General features: G+C 40.4%; 1 long non-coding RNA gene across 1 annotated transcript in view; it reads right to left on the bottom strand.

Moving 5' to 3' along the window:
* LOC129532166 (uncharacterized) overlaps window positions 1-18,801 on the bottom strand; it is a 266,092-nt gene that overhangs the window by 190,249 nt on the left and 57,042 nt on the right. The window contains exon 2 of the long non-coding RNA XR_008677807.2: window positions 9,759-9,874. This is a non-coding gene — a long non-coding RNA (uncharacterized lncRNA). The remainder of the gene's footprint in view (window positions 1-9,758; window positions 9,875-18,801) is intronic.

Below are 18,801 nucleotides of genomic sequence, written 5' to 3'. Positions count from 1 at the left end.
TGGCACGTTAGTGGATAGGACACAGGCAGAGGCTTGAGCTGTGCTTGCATAGTTGGGCTTTATCGTACATGCATCTTACATAGATGGACTTCATCTTACATGTTTCTGCCATTGCCAGAGAAGAAAATGCCTGGGCAGCCTGCTTGTTTCAGAAGAATGAGAGCACCTGACACCAACTTGAACAGAGCCCACAGCCTGGAGCCTGGCCCAGAGAGCCTAGGCTAGCCCAGGGCAACCCCAGGAGGCCTGCACACACACACAAGAGGGATAAATGCATGCCTGTTGCTTATACTACTGAAGTTTTGCAGCTGCTTGTTATGGTTGGAATATGGTTAAATATGGTGGAGATATGGTTGGAATAATCAGATCTAGTTATAATATTTTATTTAGTTATACATACATACTTTAAGATTTATAAAAAATCATACAACACTGCCTTTTCAATTCTCACAATTCATCAAACAATTGTATTAAAATCTTCACAAACAATTCAGATAGCAGTGTGTTTATATTATAGTTTTCCAGAGCAGACCATCTTCACTCCCATCTAGGCTGTGTATGAAATTGAACTGTTAAGTGTTGCACTGGATATTTTATCCCAATGCACAAGTACCCAGTCTCCTAACTGTAGAACAGGATGTGTTGTCGTTCAGCAAAATTCCTATAACGTAATATCTATTGCTTTTTCAAGTGGTCTTTAAAAGGCTGGTTGATAATAGCATCCAATGCTTGTAGTTATGAGGCCATCACCTCAGGATTAATTAATAAATTGCACTAAATTTTTGGCCTCCTTCTTTTTTAACCTCTGAGTTAGGTGATTAGCTAGCATTCATCAAAATCATTTCAAGATAATGTGTCTTTTTCAAACCGTTCTCTCCCAGTCAGTGACATGATCTTTTTGCAATTACTTGGTGAGTTTGTCACAAAGTTCAGTTAAGGATTCGTAGCAATGGTGCATATGGTCAATTGCTTTTTAAAATGTGCAAAAGTAAGATATTTTAGTTGCCGTGTGTTAAAATTAGTAAGGCTTTCTGTTCACATTTACTATCTATCCAGCTTTTCCGTCATGCCAGGTGTTAGAGTGGCCATAGCCATTTTAGAAATCAAGCTAAAAGGAAGTTGAGTTGGGGCACATTTCGTCTGAGTTCAGTGGGTGTATTTTGGTGGTTCACAGTCACTTCTGTGCATAGTGAAGTTACTGATGACTGTCCTGGTGTAGGAACACCCCTACCACCCACTGTGCCCACTTATCTGGCACTAGGACCAGGGCCAAAGGCCATATCAAAATACTCAGAGATCTTACGGCACCCGGGAGGGAAGTATGTGGGTATTAGAGAAGAAATGTAATTTGAAATGTATGGAACCAGAAGCCAGTCTGTGAAAAATTCTTACAATCATCAGAGATTTACAAATGTAAGTAGATTTGGTTCTTATTGCCTAGTAAGAACAGAGGTTCTCTCTTACTGAGGAAATACACTCAATAATGTAGCATATATAATTATAAATGCACCATTGATTTTTTTCTTTTTCATGGGAAACGTGAAATAAATTTATCAGAATTATTGGATCTACTGGAAAAAACCCATAGCAGCACCACAAACTAAGTACATCGTCTGTAACAGCTCAATTACAAATGAAACTTGCTAGCGGTTTTCTCAAATCCAACAGCCAACCTGAATGTAAATGACATTACCAAGAACAAATTATGAAGTTCCAAGGAACTTTACTCAATTATTTATAATTTTTTAAAGTTCCAACAAACTGAATTATCTTTATGTTCTTGTTATGGAAAACAATATTATAAAATCCTTGACATGTGAAAACACACCTTTGTTTCTAGATTTTGTGGTGGTTGTGATATTGATCGGCTTGTTAAAAATAGATTGCTTCCTTTATCATTCTAAGTAACTGTTCACCTTTGGACAAATTTTGTATTCTTTTTCTTCAAATGCATCCATGAAATTTGATTCCCGAAGGTATATTAAACTTAGAGTGATCATCACAACGCGGTTTGAGTCTGAACGTAGCTCTCGGCTCCACCCAATCCTTGGTGCTCTTGGCAGGGGCACGCTCTGCTGTGTGTATCACAGATGTGCTTCACCCACCAAATCTCCTTTCTTTCCTTTTACTCAAATGCATCACAGACCCAGTAGCCTCACAATGAAAGTGTCTAAAGCAGAGAGGGAGTAGAAAAGGAGGAAAGAAAGATTTATTAAGCTCTACTATTGGGGTTCAAATCCTGACTCTTCAATTTTCTAGCTATGTAATTTTGGGTAAATTACTTAATCTCTGGGAATGATCATAGTACCTCCATCAAGAGGCCTTTGTATTAAATGAGTTAATTTGTGTAGAGGATTTAAATCTATACCTAGTATGTGGTGATAAACTCCCACTCAAGATTAACTCTTATTATTGTTATAGTTATTCCCACCTGCCAGGCCCTGTGTTCAGTGCCAGCATAATCAGCTTTATCTTTTCCACGTTGCAAAAGAAGAAGTAGGTTTCAAAGAGTTTCAGCATTTGTTCAAAATTATATCACGTAGCTAATATGAATTAAAGAGGGAAAATTCTTATCCACGTACAGCCATCTGACTCCACCCTCCCTGTTTCCATTACACCAAAGACCTCAAAAATTGATTTTGTTCTCATATCACACAAATGAAAAAGATGGATTATGTCAGGGCTAAAAAAAATGTTGACATAATTGCTATGAGGAAAATAATAATTGATGGTTGGGCTGTAGACGGGCTTATTTGTTTTGTAAATAAACAGAATATCAAAAAATGTTAAAGAAAATTTGAGTGTATGCAATACTTGTTACTTCAAACCATTTACAAATCTAGAGCTATTTAATTTAGAAACATAAAAGCACATTTTCTATGGATTGGTTTTCTCTTAAAATTAGTCTGTTAGATTAAAGGCAAAAGCATTTTTATTCAGACAATCCCAACAAATTTTCCAATTGTGCTACTTCTGAGTTGTTTTTTATTTTTGTTAAAAATGGAGCTATAAGCTGCAGAACTTTAAGGAATCCAGCAGTGTTTTCTTTTTTTTTTTTTTTTTTTTTTTTTTTTTGCCAGTGTATAAGGTGACAAACATTTGAGAACAGAAGAACACAACCACACTAATAAAACAAAGAGCTATTATGTTATGTGGAGTAGGTTTTCTTTACAGTGAGGGGTAGAGACAAAAAGCACTCATTTTCAGAAAAAGAATTCAGAGGAAAAAAAGGAAAGCCCCCTCTTCTTCCAGGCTCCCCAGTGGGCTGAACACAATAGTCAAGCTATTTGTGATTTTGGTGATTTTTTTAAAAAGAATATTTTAGCCTCTACACAAAATTCTGAAATCCTTACCCATTCTTGAAACCCTTACTGATAAATATTATCACCATAGACATATACTACTCTCCTGTAGTAAAGAGATTTATCAACCCACAAACCTGGACCAGAAGCTACACCTGATGTCTCACAGGCAGCATCCTGTCCCTGGGTGGATTTCTTTTGGCCTACACACGATGCTAATACTTTCCTAAATGTACGGCCAATATTATAATCGAGATATTTCACATTAAGGTCTGGAATGTTAGCTTTTCTTTAAAAACTAGAACTTCTGTACATGCCTTACCCCACAGCAAAAATCAGCATGCACTGAAGGATAGCTGTGCTGCTTACACAAAGCATGCATTACACAGGCTGCCACAAACCCCATCGCTCCCTCATCGCTCCCTGACAGTGAAGCCAAGCCAAGCATTAGCTGTTACTTATCATCATTCTTGAGCTCCTTTACTTCTTATACTATGGTAGCAGTTCTTGAATATTTGGTCTCAGGATCCCTTTATACTCTTCAAAATTATTAAGTACCCAAAAAGCTTCTGTTTATGTGTGTTATATCTATATTCACTATATTAAAATTAAAACTCAGAAAATGTTAAAATATAAACACATTTCATGTTAAAGGCAACAAATATTTTTAGGAAAAATTATTATTTTCAAAAACAAAAGATTATGAGAAGAAATACATTGTTTTCTATTTTGGAAGGTCCTTTTTAATGTCTAGCTTGGTCAAATGAGCTGGATTGTCATATCTGTTTGCATTCAATCTGTTATGATATGTTGTTTTGGTCCAAACATAAAGAAAACCTAGCCTCAAACAGCTGTATGAGGATAAGCAGTGAAAAAAAAAATGGAGAAATGTTTTAATAGCCTTTTCAGATAATTACAGGTATTCTTCTTTGATATTACATTGAAACTCAATTAGTGATAACTTAAATGTTGGTTGCAATGTGGACTCTGAAACCATATCAAGTAATTCATTATGCTCTGTTACATTAAAATCCACTGGTCTAGTTTACACTTTGAATGTATCTTCTATCAGTTAGGCTAGTCAATTCTTGTTTCTAATGCAAATTCCTCTGGGAGCATTAGATGTTAGTAATCTTTTTTTGTGAGTATTAAATTATAACAATTACTAGGTAAAGTAGTTGTACCAAAGTAATGTAACTGTTCCAATCAGGGTAATAAAAAAGGAAAGAATGAATTGCAGCATTGGCTATTGGACAAAAAAATCAAGAAAGAAAACTATGACAATGCTAGGTATTTTTATATCCTATCTTAGTTAATCTTCTCAACACTCAGTGAGGTAGGTTTTATTAGCTCTCCTCTACAGGTAAGGACATGGGAGATGAGAGAGAATAACTGACTCACCCAAGTCTATAGATGATAAAGCTCACCCTATCTCCTATAGACGAGGGGTTGACAAACTACAGCCCACAAGCCAAACCCCCAGTGCACTGCCTGCTTTTGTAAATAAATTTTATTGGATCACAGCCATGCCCATTTTTATACTTATTACCTGTGACTACTTTCATGGTGCAACAGCCTGAGAGATTGTGAAACAGACCATATGGTCTGCAAAGCTGGAAATATTTACTATCTAGACCTTTGCAGAAAAAGTTTGCTAATAGCTCTAGAGTAGTGTTTTCAGCAGTTGTGCTGTTGTGATTTTTACTGTTATGATTTCTTTTTAATTTGGTCCTGTGGACTCTATTTCTTAAGCATGACCGCAGGCCAAGATAGGCACTCTGTAGGTGAGCTCTGATAGGGGAAAGTTACATTCGGGTGTCAGATGAGACACAATGAGGAAGTGAACAAAAATTAATAAAACAAAAGAAATTTATTACTCACAAGTCTCAGAGAGGTTACAGGTGCCCATAGGGGGAGTCTGGAGGCAGCAGGGAATTCAACCAGTAGGGATAAGTGGGGGAAAAAAGAGAAGACAGAGGGGGAGAGAGGAAACGGGTAGGGAGGGGAGAGGAAGAGAGAGAAAACCTGTGAAATTATCCCTTTATTGAGCTCCACGGGTATTATTATCCTTAAGGCTTTCCTGTGAGGCTCATTGATTAGCTAATTTAAAGAAAACCTCTGTGAAGGCGGGGAACTTATTTACATAAACCTGGTGTTGACCATTAGGTTTTAGTGTGGTGTATTAGTCCATTCTCATGCTGCTAATAAAGACATACCTGAGACTGGGTAACTTATTTTTTTAAATTATGCTTTAAGTTTTAGGGTACATGTGCACAACGTGCAGGTTAGTTACATATGTATACATGTGCCATGTTGGTGTGCTGCACCCATTAACTCGTCATTTAACATTAGGTATATCTCCTAATGCTATCCCTCCCCTCTCCCCCCACCCCACAACAGTCCCCAGAGTGTGATGTTCCCCTTCCTGTGTCCATGTGTTCTCATTGTTCAATTCCCACCTATTAGTGAGAACACGTGGTGTTTGGTTTTTTGTCCTTGTCATAGTTTGCTGAGAATGATGGTTTCCAGCTTCATCCATGTCCCTACAAAGGACATGAACTCATCATTTTTTATGGCTGCATAGTATTCCATGGTGTATACATGCCACATTTTCTTAATCCAGTCTATCATTGTTGGACATTTGGCTTGTCTTTGCTATTATGAATAGTGCTGCAATAAACATACGTGTGCATGTGTCTTTATAGCAGCATGATTTATGTTCCTTTGGGTATATACCCAGTAATGGGATGGCTGGGTCAAATGGTATTTCTAGTTCTAGATCCCTGAGGAATCGCCACACTGACTTCCACAATGGTTGAACTAGTTTACAGTCCCACCAACAGTGTAAAAGTGTTCCTATTACTCCACATCCTCTCCAGCACTTGTTGTTTCCTGACTTTGTAATGATCGCCATTCTAACTGGTGTGAGATGGTATCTCATTGTGATTTTGATTTGCATTTCTCTGATGGCCAGTCATGATGAGCATTTTTTCATATGTCTTTCGGCTGCATAAATGTCTTCTTTTGAGAAGTGTCTGTTCATATCTTTCACCCACTTTTTGATGGGGTTGTTTGTTTTTTTCTTGTAAATTTGTTTGAGTTCATTGTAGATTCTGGATATTAGCCCTTTGTCAGATGAGTAGATTGCAAAAATTTTCTCCCATTCTGTAGGTTGCCTGTTCACTCTGATGGTGGTTTCTTGGATGCCCTCTCTCACCACTCCTATTCAACATAGTGTTGGAAGTTCTGGCCAGGGCAATCAGGCAGGAGAAGGAAATAAAGGGTATTCAGTTAGGAAAAGAGGAAGTCAAATTGTCCCTGTTTGCAGATGACATGATTATATATCTAGAAAACCCCACCGTCTCAGCCCAAAATCTCCTTAAGCTGATAGGCAACTTCAGCAAAGTCTCAGGAGACAAAATCAATGTGCAAAAATCACAAGCATTCTTATACACCAATAACAGACAAACAGAGAGCCAAATCATGAGTGAACTCCCATTCACAATTGCTTCAAAGAGAATAAAATACCTAGGAATCCAACTTACAAGGGATGTGAAGGAACTCTTCAAGGAGAACTACAAACCACTGCTCAATGAAACAAAAGAGGATACAAACAAATGGAAGAACATTCCATGCTCATGGGTAGGAAGAATCAATATCATGAAAATGGCCATACTGCCCAATGTAATTTATAGATTCAATGCCATCCCTATCAAGCTACCAATGACTTTCTTCACAGAATTGGAAAAAACTACTTTAAAGTTCATATGGAACCAAAAAAGAGCCCTCATTGCCAAGTCAATCCTAAGCCAAAAGAACAAAACTGGAGGCATCACACTACCTGACTTCAAACTGTACGACAAGGCTACAGTAACCAAAACAGCACCGTACTGGTACCAAAACAGAGATATAGACCAATGGAACAGAACAGAGCCCTCAGAAATAATGCTGCATATCTACAACCATCTGATCTTTGACAAACCTGACAAAAACAAGAAATGGGGAAACGATTCCCTATTTAATAAATGGTGCTGGGAATACTGGCTAGCCATATGTAGAAAGCTGAAACTGGATCCCTTCCTTATACCTTCTACAAAAATTAATTCAAGATGGATTAGAGACTTAAATGTTAGACCTAAAACCATAAAAACCCTAGAAGAAAACCTAGGCACTACCATTCAGGACATAGGCATGGGCAGAGATTGGGTAACTTATAAAGGAAAGAGGTTTAATTGACTCAGAGTTCCACAGGGGTGGGGAGGCCTCAGGAAACTTACAATCATGTGGAAGGGGAAGCAAACATGTCCTTCTTCACATGATGGCAGCAAGGAAAAGTGCCAAGCAAAAGAAGGAAAAGCCCCTTATAAAACCATCAGATATCATGAGAATTCACTCACCATCACAAGAACAGCAGCATGGGGGTAACTGCCCCCATAACTGAGTTACCTTCCACTGGGTCCCTCCCACAACACTTGGGGATTATGGGAACTACAATTCAAGATGAGATTTGGCTGGGGACACAGCCAAACCATATCATGTGGTCAGCAGCTGTGGGATGTGTTAGGTTTTGGAGTGGTGAGACAATGAACAAGTGGGCCATATCACAAACAGGAAGAAGGGGTGTTTTAACTAGGCCAAAAATGATAACTTACATCAAGCCTGAAAAACTAAATAACTTCTGTCACGCCTAAAAGTGGATGCCAAGGTAGCAATAATATTAAACAAATGTATGACAGCAATTTTCTCAGATAAAAATCTTATCAGAATGCTCAACATACACTATAGATAAATAGCCAAATATGGTTAGCACTGCATTTCATAAATTCAAATTTATATAACATTTACTTATTGGAAATTCAATCAACATCTTTGAAAGGTAGCTTTGAGTAACACAACATTTTAAAATAAGGAGTTTATAGAGCTTAATAGCCGTCTCATATCAGCATTGATGTACAGTTAATACTTCTATTTAGCTTATTTTCAGGATATCTTAAACTGACCCAGAAGCTTGAAGAAGACCGCTAGGAAACATTTGCTTTCCAAGTTAAATCTCCAACAATGTCACCATTTCTACTTATAGCCATAAAATTCAGACATGAAGATAATTAACAAGCAATAAGTATTTATTGAATGAGCAGATGGAAGCATTATCACAATGTGATAGTTATGATTTCACTATTATTGCACAACACACTTTTAATTCAATAAGCATCACTACTTGCTCACAATGAATTTGGGTGCTGGCTGGGCCCTTTGCATACGGTGTAGATAAGATTTATAGGTCCCTGTCTTCAGGGTGTTTAGAATCTAATAAGAGATGCAGATGTGCGTGGGCTTGCCTGGGTCTAACTGAGCAAGGAACACACATGCTACAATCATGTACTTGTTTCTACAACTTTGTATGAACAAAAATTTAAACCTGATTGCTCACAAAATGATGGCAAGAGAGGAGCTAGAGAAATGGCAGATTATACACTAAAGATGAGAAAAGAGAGATGAAAAGATATCAAAGATATAAGCTTTTCACTTTGCATTTTTTTTCCTTTGCCCTGAAGAGAAATGGAAATGTTACCAACAGCAAATGCCTAGTATATAGCACATTCTTCTGGATTATTCTTGTATATTATATTTAACCTTCATAACAACCCTTTGAAATAGGAATTCATTTTGCTGTTATATAAACACAAAGACTGAAACTTGGGTCACTAATAAATTGAAGGACCAGAATTCAAAGCACATCTAAAAAAAAACAACAACAAACTATACAATCTAGGTTTTCTCCATTACTATATAAGGTGTGCTCACCAGGGCTTTAAGATACACAGGCTTAAGTTAGATAACAAGCCGTTTGGGAAGTACATACCTCTGCCTGAACTAATTTAGATAAGTCACTGGGAAATTCATCTAGTCGTACCCAGTTCCATTCTGACTCTCCAGTAAACCAATGTCTATGTATTCCTCCTTACCCTAGAGGGGAATAAAAGACAGAAGGAAGACAAAGAGAGAGGCATTGCTCTTGCATTTGCCCCAATAGAAAGACCAGCAAGTGTAAAATCTTACCATGCATAAGCAATGGTAATATTTTAACATTTAAAATGAGCTTTTCTTTTCTCCCTTTCTGAGTACACTACTTTTGCCCTCATCCAACTTTGCGACCAGATTCCAATCTGCAAAGGGGGCGATCAGAATTTGTTCATGAAAAAATGCAAAGAGCTATGTGAAATAACTTATACCTTTTGCCATTGAAAAATAATATTCTGCAGCAAGCTAATGTCTTTGATGATACCAATCCTGCTTCTTGCCTCTAACATTCAAGAGTTAATTCAGGACAATACAATTCATTCAGTTCTCTCAAGGTATAGAGTCATCACCTATGGTTTTGTATGTTGTACATGGCACAAAGTAACACCTCTGGTTGGGTGACATTCACATTGTGGATCTCATAGCTTCACTTACCTATTATAAAAATGTCTGATGTTAGCAATCGAGCGTCTTGTAATAGCATAATCATTACAGTAGTCTTCTTATCCAGTTTTGCCTTCTGCAGTTTTAGTTACCAGAGGTCAAACAGTCTGAAAATAGATGAGTACAGTAAGGTATTATGAGAAAGACCACATTCACATACCTTGTATTATAGAATATTATTATAATTGCTCTGAGCCAATTTATAAATTAAACTTTATCATAGGTATGTACATATAGGGAAAAACATGGTATATCCAGGGTTTGGTACTATCTGCAGTTTTAGACATCCACTGGTGGTCTGGGAACATATCCCCCATGGGTAGGGGAAGATAACTACTCTATATGGGAATTTTTGAAGATGGGAAAGAAAGCGTTCTCGGCAGAGGATCACTTTTGTTAATTTTCACAAAGGTGCTAAATGGGCTAGTAGCATTCTTATGTATAGAATATTCCCTTTCTTTCTATGCTTCTTGGGCTTTGTATTAATTAGCTATGGCTGCAATGATGCTAAGTAACAAACAACTCCAAAAAATTCAGTGACTAATGGCAGAGCTGCTGTTGTAGGTCACTGAATTTTAAAAGAGAGAGAGAGAGAGAAAGAAAGAAAGAGAGAGAGAAAGAGAAAGAGAGAGAGAGAAAAAGAAAAAAAGAAAGAAAGAAAAGAAAGACAGACAAAGAGAGAGGAAGGAAGGAAGGAAAGAAGGAAGGAAGGAAGGAAGGAAGGAAGGAAGGAAGGAAGGAAGGAAGGAAGGAAGGAAGGAAAATGTATTTTTCATATGTCTGTAGGTTTGCTGTGCTCTGCTGGACTCAGCTGGATTTGGACTCACTCACTAGCAGGGTTTAGTTCTGCTCCATGGTCACTCATTCTGAGATCCAGGCAACATCAGCTACAGCTACCTGGAGCATGCTCATCTCATGGCAGACAGCAGGGGCTCAAGGAGTTAAGCCAAACCACATAAGTGCAGCTAAAACCTTTGTTCATGTCACGTTCTCTTAGCTTCCACTCACCATAACAAGCCTCATGGCCAAGTACATCAGGGGGTAGTAGGGAAGTATATGACTCCCACAGAGGAGGAGGGAGAGTGAATCTGGCCACAGATCTACTCTATTGTACTCTATGGTAGTAGGAAGATACGTTGCAGCCAAAGCCCAATTCTGTTACAGCCCAAGGAACATTAGAAACTATCTCCATATTGAGATAAGCCATTTCCTATATGCTACTGCTTTTTGCAAACTGAGTCTTATACACTTTTAAAAGAGATCAGTCTGCTTATTTTTCACCTTTTTATATATTACTGTGATAGCTGATGAGTCAGCAGTCAGCTTATGAAGGACCACACAGTAAACATTTTTGGCTCTGTGAGCTATATGGTCTCTGTTACAGCCACTTAACTCTGCCATTGTAGTGCAAAAGCAGCCACAGGCAACACTTAAACAAGTGGACATAAATGTGTTCTAATAATACTTTACAAAAATAGATGGTGGGCCTGATTTGGCCCATGAGTCATAGCTTACCAGTCTTATAATAAACTATAAAGGAGATATATATATATATATATATATATATATATATATCTTGCTTTCACCACCTATTGCCTCATAACATACATACACCCCAAATTCTAGTGGCTTAAAGCAATTATTTTATTGTCTTATGATTCTGTGCACTGACTGGGCTCAGCTGGGTGACTTTTCTGCTCTATGTGATGTTTTCTGCATCTGAAGGGACATAGGGTATCAACAGGGCTTAAATATTAAAGATGGCTCATTCACCTGTCTGGCGCCTTGGCAGAGGTGAGTGATAGGTTGGACTCAGCAGGAACACAAACAGCTAAGTCCCAGCTGCTGTGCCTCACTTCTGAGTCATGACATGGCCACCTAGGATTCCCCAGGGTGAAAGGGGGGAAACTACCTGGCCTCTTTAAAGTTTAGGCCCAGAACTGTCATTTCTGCTTATTTCAGGAAAACTCACAAGCCATGTTTTTCCTCTGCTCTCACACCATCACAACAAAAGTCAACCTAGAAGACTTCTGTGAATAAATGGGCGGGGGTTTCTTCCTACCACCAAGCAAGCCACTAGTTCTGCAGCACAGACCAGCTGGGTGTCTTCCAATTAAGTTCCAAAATTACCCACCTGGAAAGAATGTTGGACCTCCCCCCATAGGCTGAGGGCTCAGCTCCCCCCATAGGCTGAGGGCTCAGGCCTCAAGATGCCCTCCCCATAAGACACCAGTCACAAGTCCAGGCCTCTGGAACTTCTGACCAGCCTGCTTCAAGTTGGGGTTCCCAAGACCCCCTCTTTGTGTTCAGTTAATTTGCTGGAATGGCTCACAGAACTCAGAGAGGCACTAACTTATGTTTGTTCATTTATTATAAAGGATATTATAAACAATACAGATAAAGAGATGTGTAGGGTGGCATATGGGGGAAAGGGTGCTGAGCTTCCATGTTCTCCACGGGTGTGCCACCCTCCAGGAACCGCCAGGTGTTCAGCTATCCAGAAGCTCCCCAAATCCTGTCCTCTGGGGTTTCCATGGAAGCTTCATGATGTCAGCATTCCTTCCCACATGGTATGAGGCAGTGTGGGACCTTCTCTGGAATGAGGGTCTCTTGACTCACAATGAGAAAGGGGAGGGAAAATTAGATTCTGTTTCCTGAGGCCTGCCCCTGACGCCTAACACACCCAAAGTTATAACAAAAGACTGTAACAAGGGCTGTGGGAGTTATGAACCAGGAACTGTAGATGAAAATCAAAATAATAATTTTATATATTAAAAAATATCACCACACTGCCACATCCTACTGCTAAAGTACCTCATCTTTCATCTGTCGTCTGTGACCCATCTCGTCTGTGCTCTACTCTGGCCTGTGTCAGAACGTCAACTTTCTTACTTCTGGACCTTCAAATGTGGTGAAATTCTTTTTAATGCTATACCTTCACACTGCAGAGCAGTTTTCTTATTCTGTGACACAACAGCCAAACACCCTACTCCAAGGACTTCCCTGCCCAGGAAACTGGTGCCTCAGTCCAGACACAGGTGATCTTAATTAAGGTAAGTTAGCATAAAAGACAGGAGTTGTCTATGCCTTGAGACACTCTGGGCATCCCCTAAATGAACTGATTGTAAGTGGGTCTCCTCTACACAACATCGGGTTCCACATGCCATGGAGAAGCCCACACAACAGAGCTTGGAAGTAGCAGGGGGTACAAGGGGTAAGCAAATCCCTGAGGCCTGGGCACAATTTTAAATCCAATTCAATTATAATCAATATAATACCCACAAGGGACAACCGAAGGGACCCTTTGCTCTTAAACCTGAAAACTCCTTGAAAATCATCATTGTAGATTTTAGAGTAGAGCTATCACCCTTCTAAGGCCACATGCGATTCTGATCATGCACTAACCAAAATGGTAAACTTCTACACTGGACTTCTGCCTGGTTCCATCAGTCCGGCCATTCTTGAGGTGTCTCAGTCATCATCATCTGCCTCTGCCCAAGACCTACCCTAAGTCATACCAGCAAATGATCATGTTGACTTTTGCCTCAAGCCACACCATCTATGCACATTCACTTTCTTGATCACCACTTCCTTCTATCCTGACCTGTCTGCACCTGTGATCTTCATCCTAGTCTCTACCCCAAGACTCAGCCTCTAGCTCAAGACAGGAAGCTGGAGAAGGCAATAAAAGAAACACGAGATTATCACAGACACTTTTTCCAGCTCCACACCTAGAATCATGCAAAGGAGATGACCCAGAAGAGAAGTCAGTCATCAGGCTTTAAGTGTGAATGTCCCAGAATATTCCACTGTACTTTCATTGAGTGAAATGGGGGCTGCCCACTCCATCCCATATTGCATGGAAGGCCTGAGGGATGGTGAGTCAGGACAGACCCCTTCCAGATCATGTACCTTTAGTTCAGCCACTGTGCACCTGCACTGTATTCCATGCACTGTGTACCTGCCAGACCATAAATCTGAGCTGTCAACACCCCAACAGAGCTCACAGCAGGCATCCTGGAACTGATTCCCTCTAATCCCTTTCTGATCTGCTGTTTGTCTGGCAACTGACTCTTGGTTCTATCTCCCATTTATAGTCCTGCTGGCTTGACAGATGAGTGTATTCTCCTGATCTCTCAACTCCCTGTCAAAGGCACTGGCTTGGTCTTACTCACCAGCTCTCATGTTTTTTATTTTCAGGATAAATCCCCTCACACACTCAGAGTGCCTGTGAAGACCCCACTGAGCTCCACTCACATCTACTGGGGCCTCTATGGGGTGGGGGTAGGGATTGACAGAAGTTGAGTCTTTTTATCCTGAGGACATGGTCCAAATCAGGGACTCATGGAAGACTGTTGAATAACTGAGTGATGCATAAGGACCCTGACCTCCTAAGCAATTGTCCTTCCAACAGAGAAAACTGGCCCACAATGAGCTATTTCTGAATGAGTTTGCATAAAGTGCTGGTGAAAAGTGATACCCAGAGGAAGACTAGCCAGACTGAACTACTTAAGGAAACAAAGCATCTTTGAGAAATAAAATTAATTAACTGCTTCCAAAGGGAGCAGAAAATAGGAGGCTGGGAGGGGCCGGGAAATTTTATATAAATTTCCAAAGGACTAGGAACTTGAAAGTAAACTAAGGGAATTTCAAGCTCTAAATTTAAAAAATGCCTTCCAACACCATGGCTTAGCAGTATGCGATAGGCACTCAAAATTGGGATTTGGTTATGTACAAAGCAAAGCTCTGACCAAGGAAAACAATAAATTAAATGCATAAATCGACAGGATTTGGGCTTTTTAAAAGTTACTGCACAATATTCTCTGAGGGTGATTTCGGACTAGACCTTGACAGAGTGAGATTGTGAATAGAAAAGTGAGCTTTTGTCAATCAGAAGGCACTTCTGCAGAAATAAGTTTCTAGAGAATAACCAAAGGGGATTTCAAAGATCTAGTTTACATTCTTTGTGTCTTCAGGCCCATTTCCTTGGGATTTAAGAAACCATAAGGATTTTGAGATCATGAAACAGTCATATGAAACACTGCTTAGTATGGGTCTCACTGTATATGGTGCCCCAGTCAGGGACATTTTATTTCTGTCTGTACTTTGACCAAATTCCTTTGCCCACCAACCCCCATTCCTCCAATCTTTTAAGGTTTGCCAGCTTGTTAGTGGAGAGGAAATAGTAGTTATATCCCATCTGTCCTCCATGACTCTCACGAGCAAATCAGAAAGTGGTGGGGACATGCCGATAGATGAGGAGGTTCCAGAACCAAGATACACCCACCCTGGGAAAGAAACATTCTGTAAGGTAAGGTCACATAAAAACAAATTCTGTAAGGTCACATAAACTCCAGGAAAGGGGTTTCTTCTGCCAGTATCTGCACTAAAAGAAGATTCTATTAAAATTAATAACTTTTCTTTATCAGGCACTGTGTGAGGAACTTTACATACATAATCTTAATGTTGCCATTTGATCATAAAGATAATTCAACTTCACAATTTGACTCCAGCAGTATGTTGATCCTGCCATATCCAAGAACTTAGCATCAACAAACCAGAACAACTGTCATCTCCTTGGTATGGGGGGTGTGTGTGTGTGTGTGTGTGTGTGTGTGTGTGTGTGCGCGCACATGCATGGACATTTTCCCTGTGTTGCTCTTCCTCTTTGCACCTGTGTTTCTTTCCCTGTCTCCCTCACTCTGTGTGGCTGCCCCTGTAAATCTTCCACTTTCCCTGAGTCTAGTCTATGCCTTTGTCTATGTATTTTCCTCTCTATCTTTGTGTATGTGTGTTTGTGAATGTATTCCTTTACATTTCTCTGCTTCCTTATCCAGGCAAGGACAACAACCTGAGAGGCAGTGGGCCTCTTCCTGTCTTCCTTCTTGTGCTGAAAGTCAACAGAGAAGAGAATCAGTCCTCAGGATCTCACTGAGCCTTTTTTAGAATATCCACCACCACCCCTTCCTTTGCTCCCTGTTTCTCCAGGCTCCCTTCTCCCAGCAAACAACCAACTTGGTTCCACACTCATGTGCATGCATATGCATTCATACATACAGGGCTGCATTTATTCCTGACTTTCTATCCTTCATGTGATAAATAATTGTTAACACTTATTAAAAGCTACTATGATCTGAAAGTTTGTGTCCCCCCAAAATTCATATGTTGAAGTGTAATTCTCAACACAATCGTACGAAGAGATGTGGCCTTTAGCAAGTGATTTAGGTGAATGGGATTCGTGATTAGGCATTAAGAGAGCCCCAAGGGAGCTTGTTTGCCCCTTCTGCCACCAAAAGACACAGCTAGAAGGCACCATCTATGAGGAACAGGCCCTCACCTGATGTCAAATCTACCTGCTCTTTGATTGTGGTCTTCCAAGGCCCCAGAACTGTGAGTAATAAACTTCTGTTGTTTATAAACTATCCATTTTTTTTGTTTCAAAGATCAGAAAGGGCTAAGACAAAAGCTAACTACATACCAAGCACTGTTTGAAACACCTAATATTTACCCATTACAACCCCTTATAAGGGTTATTATTATCTCTACACTCCAGATGAGGAAACTGAGGCATGGACAATGTAAGTAACTTGCCAAAATTCATACAATAGCAGGAGAAAAGCTGACATTCAAACTCCACAGTCTATGCCATAAACCACTACACCATATTGCCTGTACCTTACAGCCAATGATTAGCAGATATTAGTAGAGAAAGCGACGTGTCCTCTTTATTCTCCAATGAGCTCCCAGAACTCCATACATAACAAGCTTCTCTCAAGATCAAACAGTTTTAGTATGCTGAGCAGTACAGAAAATTTGGGGTCATTATGAAGGGGGACTAACTTCTTTGAATACTGGGGAAAAAAATCACATTTCCCCTGACTTCATATTTAGAGGATAATCAAGAAAATGTTCCCCTTTCTCTCTTACTGAATACAATTAATCTTTATCAAACCAGAAAAGAATGTACCTCCAGCTGGAAGTTTCTCACAAAGCCTGTTGAGATGAAAGGTACAGTAATAGATACACAAAGCAGTTGCTTTTTATCTGTGAAGAGCTGGTTTCATATAATTCTTTCATAAAAGTGAAAAATAAGACATTGTGTTTATGTGGAGCATACATTTGTCTGCGTCACAAAAAAAGAGGAGTGTGACCGTCTACTGGGACAGCCTAAATCCTTGACTGTTTGCATTTGGTCTGGCCCAGGTGCTCCATTAATAGTGGAAAACCTGCTTTTTCAGCACGTGAAGTGGCCAATTTAGGCTCAAAGTCACTGCATTTGTTATCTGTCCTAAACAGGAGCCCAACCCATACTTTTTGCTCAGCTAAAGAAAAAGAACATTGAAAATTTAGTAAACAGGACAATTGATGGCACCTGGCTTTGTGTCAAGCAAAAGCCAGTCTCTGCAGTGAAAAGTCCTGACCTTGAAAAGCTGGTTAAAATGGATGATGCGTGGGCTGCTGGCTGGAGAGCCAGCGGGAAGTAGGTCAGTGAAGCTATAGGCTGGCTTCTGTCACTCCCAGCCTGAGCTTGTGCAACTCAAAGGGGAAAAAAATGTTCTCAGACAGAAGAGGAGACTGTGTGTGGTTCTGGGCAGCATGTAATATTGACAAAACCATCACCACCGAATGAAATCATCGAGGAGAAGCTGTCAGCCCCTGCCACATCTGGGAGCTATTTCTGCTCCTTTAATTAATTAAGGGTTGTCTTGTTTTAGTTTTCATTTTAACCACAGAAACGAACTTTGTTGTCCACTTTCTCTAGGCCCCACCACACTGCCAACTCTTACAGGCTGTCCACCAAGCATTTAATGGCCCTGGCTGGGCTGATAGACAGGAGGGACTAATGAGGAAGCCCAAATTGCAAAGAGACTTTAGACAGAAGGCAGAAGCTGTCTGTGATGGAAGTCAAGCCCTGGACCATCCTATCACCCACCCACCCACCCACCCTCCTCACTTGCTCTCCAAGGAGCTACAATGCCTCGTTCAAGAGCAAAGTTTCTGGAACCTCCTGGGCTCCCTTAGCTGTGTGATTTGGGGTCCATTCCTAACTTTCTGCATCTCCATTTCCTCACCTGTGAGGTGGGAGTAATGAATGACCCTCATAGGGTCGCTGTGTGGAACATTCATGAGAGCCCCAGGAGAAAGCAGATGGGGCACTCAAACTGGGATAACCCAAGGAGGGTTTCATAAAAGAACTATTGACAAAGGAGTGTGGAGAGTGCAGAAAAAGCACAAGGGAGGGTGCAGCGCCCGAGGATGGTAAAGTGGGTGCCATTATCAGTCCCGAAGGGGCACCTGGAAGGGTGTGTGTATCCACATCCAAAGAAAGTAGGAGCTCCGTGATGCGAGCTATGACCTTCAATGCAGGCACGCAGCCAGCTGGTAGCAACCTGACAGAAAGGGAGGCTTATGAATAAATGCATCAACCACACTCTCCTCCTTCCCTTGGGGTCTCCATACATCCCTTCAGCTGAAACCATAAGAACCCAACAGACAAGGCAGCCCCTTAATGCATTCCATATGAGGCACCCAGCAGCAAGTGGATCTGCAGGGGCAAATGGGAGACACTGAGCACCAAGAATTCGATGAGGCAAGGTAGTAGATTGCTTAGTGCAGTGCCTGGAACATGCATTCAGTGTGTACTAACAGCTTCATATGTGTTACTAGGCAGGGATGGCACACAGATGAGGCACCCTAGGGAAGGAAAACTGTGGGCCAGGAAAAGACCACTCAGCCTCAGCCTTTCCTGGTTCTGAAGTTTCTGCCTCTGCAGGAGAATCCAGAACCTCAGGGTTATTGCCCTGCCACTGACTCTGGGATCTTAGGCAAGTCCATTCCCCACTCTGGCCTTTGTTTTCTTGTCTGTTAAATTAAGATGTTAGGGGATAAGATGAGTTTAGGTATTTTCCAGTCTAATGTGCTGTGATTCAAGCACATTTTGTGTTTATAGCCACAATTTAAAGCAATTTATAACCAGTCAATCCTAATTGTATTTGTTTTGGGACACAAGATGAATTGCAGGACTTGGGCAACA

Source organism: Gorilla gorilla, chromosome 11 (genome assembly GCF_029281585.2).
Source record: "Gorilla gorilla gorilla isolate KB3781 chromosome 11, NHGRI_mGorGor1-v2.1_pri, whole genome shotgun sequence".
In the NCBI taxonomy this organism is placed as follows: domain Eukaryota; kingdom Metazoa; phylum Chordata; class Mammalia; order Primates; family Hominidae; genus Gorilla; species Gorilla gorilla.
The sequence above is the reverse complement of the archived record's forward strand: the minus strand, read 5'-3'. Positions and strand labels throughout refer to the sequence as shown.